Here is an 11,394-nt window from a genome sequence, read left to right as displayed (position 1 = left end):
GGGGTGGGGAGCCTGCTGAAGGGCCTGGCGGGGGAAGGAGTGAGGGTGATCGGTCTGGAGGCTCCTGCGACTTGCCTCACCCACGACCAGCGACTTCGTCTCCGTCAGAAGGCCAAAACGACCCTTGGATCCTACTTCTTCAGGTGAGTGACGTGGAGTAAACAAAAAACAAAAAATGCGGGTCACTCAAGTCCCTGGAAAAGTATGATTTATCAAAGACTCACTAGTGGTGGTCGTGGTGGAGGCGGTGGTTGAGTCAGCGTGCAGGCGCGGTGTCCAGGAGGACCCGGGTTTAAGTCCCGCCCACTGCCACAGGCTGACAATTTTCAGTCATCGCCGAGTGACCAAGACTACCCACATGCTGTTTTGAAGATCACCTGTCAACCCGGACCGTAACGAAACTCTTAAGATGATCAAGTGAAGTTCGGAGGGGGAGGGGAGGACAGCATGAGCCAAGTAAGAACGGCACCGCTATAAAAAAAATCACGTGCCTGTGCCACTAACGGGCTGGGACCGACCTATAGGCCTTTTCATGAAAGCCCATAATAACAGCTTGTCGGTGCTGTTGGAAAACAAAACAAAATTCGTTTACTCAAATCCTTGGGAAAGTAATGGAAGGGCTCGCGTGACCCTTTACTCCTTCCCTAAATGCAACAGAGAACACGATGATGTTTTGTTATCTCCTCACTTACCTTATCTCACTTCTTGCAGGAGGACATTCGAAGACTGGTGAGGAAGACGAAGCTTAGGAGAATGGACCCCAACCAGTAAAAGGAGGAAGAAGAGGTCGACGACGAGGAGGAGGAAAAACACAACTGAAAAAAAATGTAGAATGTTATTAAATGCAGTTCAATGTGACTAAATGCAGTACAGTAAAATTACAAAAAAAAGCTTCTAGTTAGCGTGTGATTTTAATGTTTATCCTTTTCCTCTACATCATTTAACATTGACAGCATTATCACTTTTCCTCCTCCTCTCCCATTTCTTCTCCATCCCTTTAGTATTCATCTCTCCTGTCTTCTCTAGACTTACCTTCTTCTTTTGCTTAACTCTCACATTCCCCGACGTCATCAATCTTCATATTTGCCTAACCCATTAATCTGTTCCTTCCTCCTTCCCCTCCTCCTCCTTCTCCCCCACTCTCTCTCTCTCTCTCTCTCTCTCTCTCTCTCTCTCTCTCTCTCTCTCTCTCTCTCTCTCTCTCTCTCTCTCTCTCTCTCTCTCTCTCTCAAGAAAAATGTTAAAAACACACACAAGGGGTTTGAGTGAAGGCTGTTCAGTGTATGACTAAGTTAAACATAACTATTTAACAAGCACATGGCCAGGAGCTGATGGGGGGAAGGGGAAAGGAGGGAAGGGGAGGGGAGGAGAAAGGGGCTAGAAAATCACCTGAAGGGAAAGAAAGGGAAGGGAAGGGGGAACGGGGGGAGAAAGGAGGAGGAGAAAAGAGAAGGGGAACTGAGGAAGCATTGGGGAGTGGATGTCAGGTCACTGTAGAACGAAGATGGGGAGGAAAAGAGAAAGAGGCCAGGAAGGAAAAGTAAGAATGAAGAGAAATCAAAGGAAACAGCAAGAGGAAGCGAGGGTAATGAGGGTAGGAAAGGTGACGGAGGGGAAAAGAGGAGGAAGAGGAGGAGAAGAGGAGAAAGTGGAGGGGAAACTAAGGGTGCGATAAGAAGTTAATTTACCGAAGAAGGAAGAGAAGTAGGAGGAGAATAAGGAGGGAAAGAGGGGGGAAAAGGAAAGAAAGAAAGGAGCAAGGAGGAATTTGGGGAAAGAGAGCGGACTGATGTATGCAAAGAAATAAGGAAGGAAAGGAAAGGAAACTATTAAGGAAAGAGGTAAAGAGATGAAAAAAAGAAGAGAAAAGGAAGAAGCAAACAAGAACACAACAAAGGACATACGAAGAAAGACCAAGAAACGCGAAAGAAAAAAGGAAGAGGGGACGGAGGGATAAACAGGGGAAGAAAAGAAGGGAAGGAAGGGATGAAGGATTAGGGTGAAAAATGGAAAGTCAGGTGGCAGACAAGAGTGATGAAGACAACAGAGAACAACAAACCGTGAGGGAAAAGCGAAACGAAGAAAGAGAAAGCAGAATAACAAGAAAGACAGATACTCAGGAGGAAGGCAAAGGGAGTAAACAGACAGATAGAGACGCAGGTAGGACAGGTGAAACGATGGTGAGAGGAGATGAAGGAGGAACAAGAAAACAGGAAAATAATAAAACAAAAACATTAAAGACAAGAGAAACATAAGATAAGAAAATAAAGAAGGAGCAGAATAAAACTAGGAAACAGGTACGTGAGCATGGTGAAGTGAGGAAGAGGATTGAGGAAGGAGACGGAAGGAAAAGTATAAAGCAAGAATAAAAAGAGAAAAAATAAGGTTACAGTGATGAAGAATAAGATGAAAAGACATAACGAAGGGAAGAGAAGGACGGGAGGAATGAGACGGGCAGGAAGACAGGCAGGGAAGGTGAATAAGGAAGATGTGACAGGAGGAGGTGAAAGGAGAGCTATCAGTAGAGAAAAAAAGGGAGACACAAAGATTAAAGAAAAATGGGAAAAAAAGAAAGAGAACGAAGAAAGAAAGAAAGCAAGTAGACAGGCAGGGAAGGTGAATGAGGAAGAGGTGAAAGTGGAATGGGAGTAATTAATATAGAAAACAGGAAGATACAAAGATTACAGAAAAAAATGGAAAGAGATAATAAGAAAAGGAAGAGAAAGAAGAAAGATTGTATTCAGGCAGGGAAGATGCATGAGGGAGAGGATGAAGGTGGCAGAAGGGAAACGAGAAGTAAAAAGTGATACAAAAGGAAGTTAACTTAATGAAAAACAATCTGAAAAAAAAAAATAAGAAGGCTGGAGAAGAGTGGATGAAGGCAGACTAGGTAAAAAGAATAAGGCGGAATAGAGATTGAGGTGGAGACAGGAAGCAGGCTGGGGAGTTAGCGGAGCAGGAGCGGGGTGGTGGTGGTAGGGTGGGGGGGGAGGGGCGGATGGAGAATACCTGGGAGCCAGCACCTGTTTAACTTCCCAGTACAAGTTTCCCCTCCCCGCCGCCAGAGGCCACCACGTGTCTGCTTGTTCACATGCATTATTCCTTCTCATTATCCTTCCTTCATCCGCCTGGCTGGTAATTAAGCAGCCGTATGTGTCTGATTAAATGGTACACTTAACTAGATCTAGCTGTGTGTGTGTGTGTGTGTGTGTGTGTGTGTGTGTGTGTGTGTGTGTCATTCATCCACGGTTAATATGAAGAAAACAAAGCTAATGTTTAATAATTAGTTGACGAAGCAACATATAAAGATGGAAAACAAAACATGAGTAGAGGATTACAAAATTTCTGCAAACCCACCTCACCAAAAAAAATCATAAAAAATAGGAAATGAAGAAACGATTTTGGTAAACAGTAATATCATGCACAGTTCTCAGCCATCCTACCTGAAGAGAAAGGTGTACAATCAGCGTATCCAGCCGGTTCTAAAATACAGGTAAGAAGCTTGGCGCCTTACACAATATTAAGAGAAAACTAAGTGAACAAGCAGGAAAGCAAAGAACATGCTCGGTTTAATTAACACGGAGAGACATAAAGCGAGAATGACAGATTTGAGAACAGACAAAGGTTGAAGATACTCTGATGACGATTTGAGAATAGACTTAGGCAGGTTAAGTACGTAGAAGAAATGGACAACAAAAGTAACAGACTAGCTACCCTAGAATTATGGAAGTAAGGACCGACAGAGGACCAGGTGGAGAGATGAAATTTGGGTCTTTAACGGAGAAGGATGAAATACACTGACATCAGATAGACAAATGTGGAAAAGATTGGGAAAGGTCTACGTTCTGCGGTGGACTGGTAGCAACTAGAGATGATGATGTTGTTATTCTGTTGTGTTCGTACTTGTGTTATTGTCCCTACAACCATCATGCAGAGATTATAATTAACAAGGCCAATGAATGCGTCATGCAGTGTGTGTGTGTGTGTGTGTGTGTGTGTGTGTGTGTGTGTGTGTGTGTGTGTGTGTGTGTGTGTGTGTGTGTGTGTGTGTGTGTGTGTTTTTTTTTTTTTTTTTTTACAGCAAAGGAGACAGCTCAAGGGCACAAAAAAGTAAACATTAATAAAAAAAAAAAGCCCGCTACTCGCTGCTCCTAAAAAGAATCCAAAGAGGTGGCCGAAAGATAAGTCAGTTTCGGGAGGAGAGGTGTCCTGATACCCTCCTCTTGAAAGAGTTCAAGTCGTAGGCAGGAGGAAATACAGATGAAGGAAGATTGTTCCAGAGTTTACCAGCGTGAGGGATGAAAGAGTGAAGATGCTGGTTAACTCTTGCATAAGGGGTTTGGACAGTATAGGGATGAGCATGAGTAGAAAGTCGAGTGCAGCTGGGCCTATGGAGGGTGGGAGGCATGCAGTTAGCAAGTTCAGAAGAGCAGTCAGCGTGGAAATATCGATAGAAGATAGAAAGAGAGGCAACATTGCGGCGGAATTTAAGAGGTAGAAGACTATCAGTATGAGGAGGAGAGCTGATGAGACGAAGAGCCTTTGCCTCCACTCTGTCCAGAAGAGCTGTGAGTGGAGCCCCCACATGAGATGCATACTCCATACGAGGGCGGACAAGGCCCCTGTATATGGACAGCAACTGTGCAGGGGAGAAGAACTGGCGGAGACGGTACAGAACGCCCAGCCTAGAGGAAGCTGATTTAGTAAGAGATGAGATATGAAGTTTCCAGTTGAGATTTTGAGTTAACGATAGACCGAGGATGTTTAGTGTTGAGGAAGGTGATAGCTGGGTGTTGTCAAAGAATAGGGGATAGTTGTTTGGAAGATTGTGTCGAGTGGATAGGTGGAGAAACTGTGTTTTTGAGGCGTTGAAGGACACCAGGTTCTTCTTGCCCCAATCGGAAATAATAGTAAGGTCTGAGGCTAAGCGTTCTGCAGCCTCCAGCCTTGAGTCGTTAAGTTCCTGAAGGTGGGTCTTCTATTAAAAGAAGTTGAATAATGCAGAGTGGAATCATCGGCGTAGGAATGGATAGGACAGTTCGTTTTGGAAAGAAGATCATCAATGAACAACAGAAAAGAGTGGAGATAGGACAGAACCCTGTGGGACACCACTGTTAATAGATTTAGGGAAGAACAGTGACCGTCTACCACGGCAGAAATAGAACGGTCAGAAAGGAAACTGGAGATAAAGGTACAGAGAGAAGGATAGAAACCGTAGGAGGGTAGTTTAGAAAGCAAAGATTTGTGCCAGACCCTATCAAAAGCTTTTGATATGTCCAGCGCAATAGCAAAAGTTTCACCGAAACGGCTAAGAGAGGATGACCAAGAGTCAGTTAAGAAGCTAGGAGATCACCAGTAGAACGCCCTTGCGGAACCCATACTGGCGATCAGATAGAAGGTCAGAAGTGGAAAGGTGCTTTTGAATCTTACGGTTAAGGATTGATTCAAAAGCTTTAGATAGACAAGAAAGTAAAGCAATAGGACGGTAGTTTGAGGGATTGGAGCGGTCACCCTTCTTAGGTACAGGCTGTGTGAAGGCATACTTCCAGCAAGAAGGAAAGGTAGATGTTGACAGGCAGAGGCGAAAGAGTTTGACCAGGCAGGGTGACAGCACGGAGGCACAGTTTTTAAGGACAATAGGAGGCACTCCATCAGGTCCATAAGCCTTCTGAGGATTGAGGCCAGAGAGGGCATAGAAAACATCATTTTGAAGAATCTTTATAACAGGCATAAAGGAGTCAGAGGGGTGATGAGTAGGAGGAATATGCCCAGAATCATCCAGAGTGGAGTTTTTAGAAAAAGTTTGAGAGAAGAGTTCAGCCTTAGAGATAGATGAGACGGCAGTGTTGCCGTCAGGACTGAGGAGTGGAGGGAAAGATGAAGAAGTGAAGTTGGAGGAAATGTTTTTTGGCTAGATGCCAGAAGTCACGGGAAGAGTTAGAGAAAGCAAGGTTTTGACATTTTCTATTAATGAAAGAAATTTTGGTTAGTCGGAGAATAGATTTGGCAAGATTTCAGGCAGAAATGTAAAGTTCATAATTAGCATTAGTTTGAAGGCTCTGGTATCTTTTGTGAGCTACCTCTCTATCATTGACAGCACGAGAACAAGCGTGATTAAACCAAGGCTTTTTAGCGTGAGGAGTAGAGAAAGACCGAGGAATGTATGCCTCCATTCCAGAGACAATCACCTCTGTGATGCGCTGAGCACACACAGAGGGGTCTCTATCCTGGAAGCAATAACCATTCCACGGGAATCGGAAGTACATCCTCAGGTCGTCCCACCGAGCTGAAGCAAATGCCAGAAGCATCGCCTCTTCGGTGGGTCCAGAGGATGTACAGGAGCGATAGGACAGGATGCAGAAATAAGATTGTGATCGGAGGAGCCCAACGGAGAGAACAGTTTGACAGAATAAGCAGAAGGGTTTGAGGTAAGGAAGAGGTCTAGAATGTTGGGCCGATCTCCAAGACGGTCAGGAATACGTGTAGGGTGCTGGACCAACTGCTCTAGGTCGTTGAGGATAGCAAAGTTGTAGGCTTGTTCACCAGGATGGTCAGTGAAAGAGGATGAAAGCCAAAGCTGGTGGTGAACATTGAAATCTCCTAGGATGGAGATTTCAGCGAAGGGAGAGTGGGTCAAGATGTGCTCCACTTTAGAATTCAAATAGTCAAAGAATTTTACATAGTTGGTAGAGTTAGGTGAGAGATAAACAGCACAGATGTATTTAGTAATAGAATGACAGTGAAGTCTTAACCAGATGGTGGAAAATTCAGAAGAGTCAAGGTCGTGGGCACGAGAGCAGTGATGTCGTTGCGCACGTAGGCGCAACATCCAGCTTTGGATTGAAATTTAGGATAGAGATAGTAGGAGGAACAGAGTAGAGATTGCTGTCAGTAGCCTCAGAAACCTGTGTTTCAGTAAGGAAGAGAAGGTGAGGTTTAGAGGAGGAGAGATGATGTTCCACAGAATGAAAATTAGAGCGAAGACCGCGAATGTTGCAGAAATTGAGAAGAAAGAGGTTCGAGGAGTTATCAAGACACCTCTCGGGTCGGCAGCCAGAAGTAGAGTCATCCCTGGGGGAATTTGTGGTCCCCCAGGCGGGACCTGAGGCATTGCTTAATTGAGCCATTTTGAATTTTGAATTTTGGAAAAAGGTGTATATGTTATGTGAATGTAGTGTGGTGTGGATAAAGAGAGGATCTGTCTTTAGAGAGCATGCTGAACTACTCTCCGGTGTTGGTGAGACAATAGGGAAACGGTTAGTGAGGACATGGGAAGGGACTTTGGAGGGCTTCAGCTCCCTTCTCACCTCCCATATATACCTCACCGGGAGTGGCTTGCGCCCGTTCGGTAGGTGTCTTCCTACCTACTCCAGCCTACTCCAGTGTGTGTGTGTGTGTGTGTGTGTGTGCGCGTGAAGCTATGTAAGTCAAGTATTACTCTCAACAAAGCCAATTACTGGTAATTGGAACAACACAAACACACACACACACACACACACACATACACACACACACACATACACACACACACACACACAAACACACGAACTCACATACAAACACAATCTCTCTCTCTCTCTCTCTCTCTCTCTCTCTCTCTCTCTCTCTCTCTCTCTCTCTCAGCCATTCAACCAGCTAACCACACATCACAGCCATACACAGCCAGTCATCCAGCCAACTAGCTCACTCAGTCAGACATCTAAGTTAGGTATCAAAGAAGAGCGTAGTCATGACGGAAAGGCCAGACAAAAGAAAAAAGAAAATCAACAGCAGAGTGAAGGTTGAGTGAAAGCTGAACATCGAATCATAAACACTACAACACAAGCAAATTATGACACCACATACAGAAGCTGGTGAAAAAAGGCTGCAATTTTCAACATCATTTCGTCATGTGCGACTGCAGCCTCAAATATACGTTAATCCATCATTTTCACTATTATTTCGTTAGGTAAGAATCCAGTTTCATATATAAATTAATCTATCAATCTCATCATCATTTTATCCCGTGAACTGAGCCTCAAATATGGATTAATCAAGCCATCGATCCCTCCCGGCAGTGTTTCATTCAGCCCCGGCGGCTTAGTACACACGCCAGCCGACGCATCACCTTTACCGCCAATAAGAGAGCCATTCATTCATTTAAGCCGAGCACTGTTGTAATACCTTCATTAAAAGCCACTGCCGACTTACTCTATACATGTGTTGGGGGTTTTGCCGATTCAGATAAAATTTCTTCCCCTATTACAACAACAATTATATTATCATTAGTTTCGTTATGTACTCTGAATATGGAAGTCCACCGCTGTTGTACGCTCACCCTTATTATTTTTTCCCTTTTTCCAACCCACTTGACACTTTACGGATTGATGAAAAAGCCCAATGACGTGCAGCGGAAAGGATGAAAGGAAGTACAAAGAAAAGAAAGGAAACAAAAGAATACTGTGGATGGAAAAAAGGAAACAGGGAAATAGCGAAGAAAAACGTCAAAAAAACAGCTGAGGAAAGAAAGGAATTACAAAAGAAAAAAGAGAAAGGGATAATGAAAAAGGAGAAATAAGTGCTAAGAAAAAAAAGAAAGGGAGTGTTGAGGAAAGATACGACAGAAGTTGATGGAGCCAAGTTGACCCTGGAGTGCCATATATGAGCCACCTGATTTACCTTTACGAAGGGCCGATTAACGCATTTAAAAAGAAGAAAATGAATGGCTGGGAAGAAAAAGAAGAAGAAGAAAAAAAAAAAAGAACAAGTAAGAACAAAGAAGAAGAAGAAGAAGAAGAAGAACAACAACAACAACAACTGTTATTTTTATCAATAGTACGGTAATAATAATAATAATAATAATAATAATAATAATAATAATAATAATAATAATAATAATAATAATAATAATAACAACAATAATAATCATTCCTGTATCAATAATCAGTAATGGGCCCTAATGCAGGTGTCCCATATCCGCGTGTACTCCCTTACGTGCGGCAATCAGGCGGGCTCAGGGCAGAGCAATGGTGGGCGTTAAGAGGGCGGCGCGCCTGGCCTGCCTCTCCTGTTATTGACGGTAAATTAACCATACGTCTCCTTGCCGCGACGAGGCTCAACTAGGCGAATGTAAGAGGAACTATATCAAATCAGAGAACAGTATAATAATAGTGATAATAGCAATAACACGGACACATTTTATCCTTTTTTTTTCATATTAAACCGTAGAAGCATTCCTGTTTACCTCTTTCCTATTCGTTTATGTGTAGAGTCATTTTGTATTCATTTATTTTATCGAAGTTTTCACAAGATTTAGTTTGCTTTAATTAAGTACAAGACGAACAGTTCACACACACACACACACACACACACACACACACACACACACACACACACACACACAGCCCAATATCCCCGCACTTCAATTGCCTCTGCCTTTTTATGTGTTTAGAATCAGGGAAGTTTACGCATCACTGGTTCGAATCCCACCGCCGAAGACACCGAAACGGGCGAGATAAATCCAGTCTAGATGATCTTAATGGGGCAGAAATCTCTTACGAACTTCTGCCATCTTTTCTTTGGAATGAGAGAGAGAGAGAGAGAGAGAGAGAGACACACACACACACACACACACACACACACACAGTATACAAGTCCCTTCGCTCACATAACCACCACTCGCTCTTTTCAGCACCTGGGCGTCACCTGGCGGGATTGGCTGGTAATTAATGTGCCATCCCCAGCCGCTGCCCCCCTCCATTGCACACCGTGCCCCCCCCCCGCCTCCCCCCCCCCCCCCCCCGCCCCTACCTGTCTCGCCCTCATAAAGGTGGTGATTGGAGGTGGGTCAGCCAATCTACAGCATGTCAACATTATTGGGAAGGGTAACAGCGACGGTGCTGGTGGTTGTATAAGAGAATGAAATATTGAGGAGAAATGCTGGATAGAGATAAGGTTTATTTTCTTATATATAGACGCTTTTGACTCACAATTAATATTTCAAAAGGCAAGAAAGAAAATAAGTTGGGTTTTTATGAGTGGTTTTCAGATTCATGGTGCGGAAACCTTGTCAAACTGTCACTGGGCTCATAAAACTACCTATGGAAATACCCACAACTCTTACGAAAGCTTATCAGGTGTGGGTGTGTAAGCCGCGTACCCAAAAAATTATCGCAAAACAAAAACGTTAGAGAATAAAAAAAAAAAAAAAATAAATAAAAGCTTACAAATCGCTGGGTGTTTCTTTCATTTAATTCATAACAGACACGTGAGGTATAAATTTAACGATGAAGGGGTGACGCATCTCCCCCCCCCCCCGCGTCACACACACACACACACACACACACACACACACACACACACACACACACACACACACACACACACACACACACACCTGGTTTCAAAGAAGAGGGTGTGGCCGTACGTTACAACTTGCGTCTTTCCATGCGTCTCACCTACGTCCTCAATGAAGTTACGACTGAACTTGTCCCGGAAAAGTGTGGTGTTTGTGGTGATGGGTGTGGTGGGTGGGGGGGGGGGGCGCTCTAACTAACCACACCCTCCAGCCCCCACCGCCACCACTATCACCGCCACCTCCACCACTGCTTCCATCACCACCACCTACTTTTACCTTCATTATCATCACCATCGCCAACTCTACTAACACCTTTCATCACCACTACCACAGCCTCCACCACTACCATCTCAATCTTTACCACTACAATCTTTACTCCACTGACATCACTACTTCAACCCCCGCCACAGCATCCATCACTACCACCTCCACCTACTTCATCACTACCCACCACTACCATCCCTACCCCAATCACCTCTGCACCACCATCCCACCACCACCCCTTCCTCCACCTCCACCCCCGTAAGGCGCCAGAATGGAGACGACTGCAAGTAAGTGGTTGATTTAAATTTTCCACCTGAATATTTACTCCCGATTGAGTGGCCTAAGGCAGGTGAGGCAGGGGGGACAGAGGAGGGGACAGGGGAAAGACATGAGAGGAGAAGGGGAGGGGGGAGGGATATTGAGGGGGGGGGGGATGAAGAGGTGGAGTGATGGGAAAGGACAGGAATGAGGCAACGTGTTATTGTACATGACGAAAGATTTTTTCTCTCTCTCTCTCTCTCTCTCTCTCTCTCTCTCTCTCTCTCTCTCTTTCTCTCTCTCTCTGTGTGTGTGTGTGTGTGTGTGTGTGTGTGTATGTGTGTGTGTGTGTGAGAGAAAGAGAGAGAGAGTAAAACATAAATAAATGCAACCCTCACTAAATCCAAAATAGTTTTATCGATTGTTTTTTCCTCAGTTAGCCATACAAAATTCAACTACCTAGAAAAAAATGGGACGCACAGCACGCCAGACGTCACTGTAACCGCGCACTAAAAAGCAAACCAATCACAGCCAGC

Source organism: Eriocheir sinensis, chromosome 37, assembly GCF_024679095.1.
Source record: "Eriocheir sinensis breed Jianghai 21 chromosome 37, ASM2467909v1, whole genome shotgun sequence".
NCBI lineage: Eukaryota > Metazoa > Arthropoda > Malacostraca > Decapoda > Varunidae > Eriocheir > Eriocheir sinensis.
Note: the sequence above shows the minus strand (reverse complement) of the source record.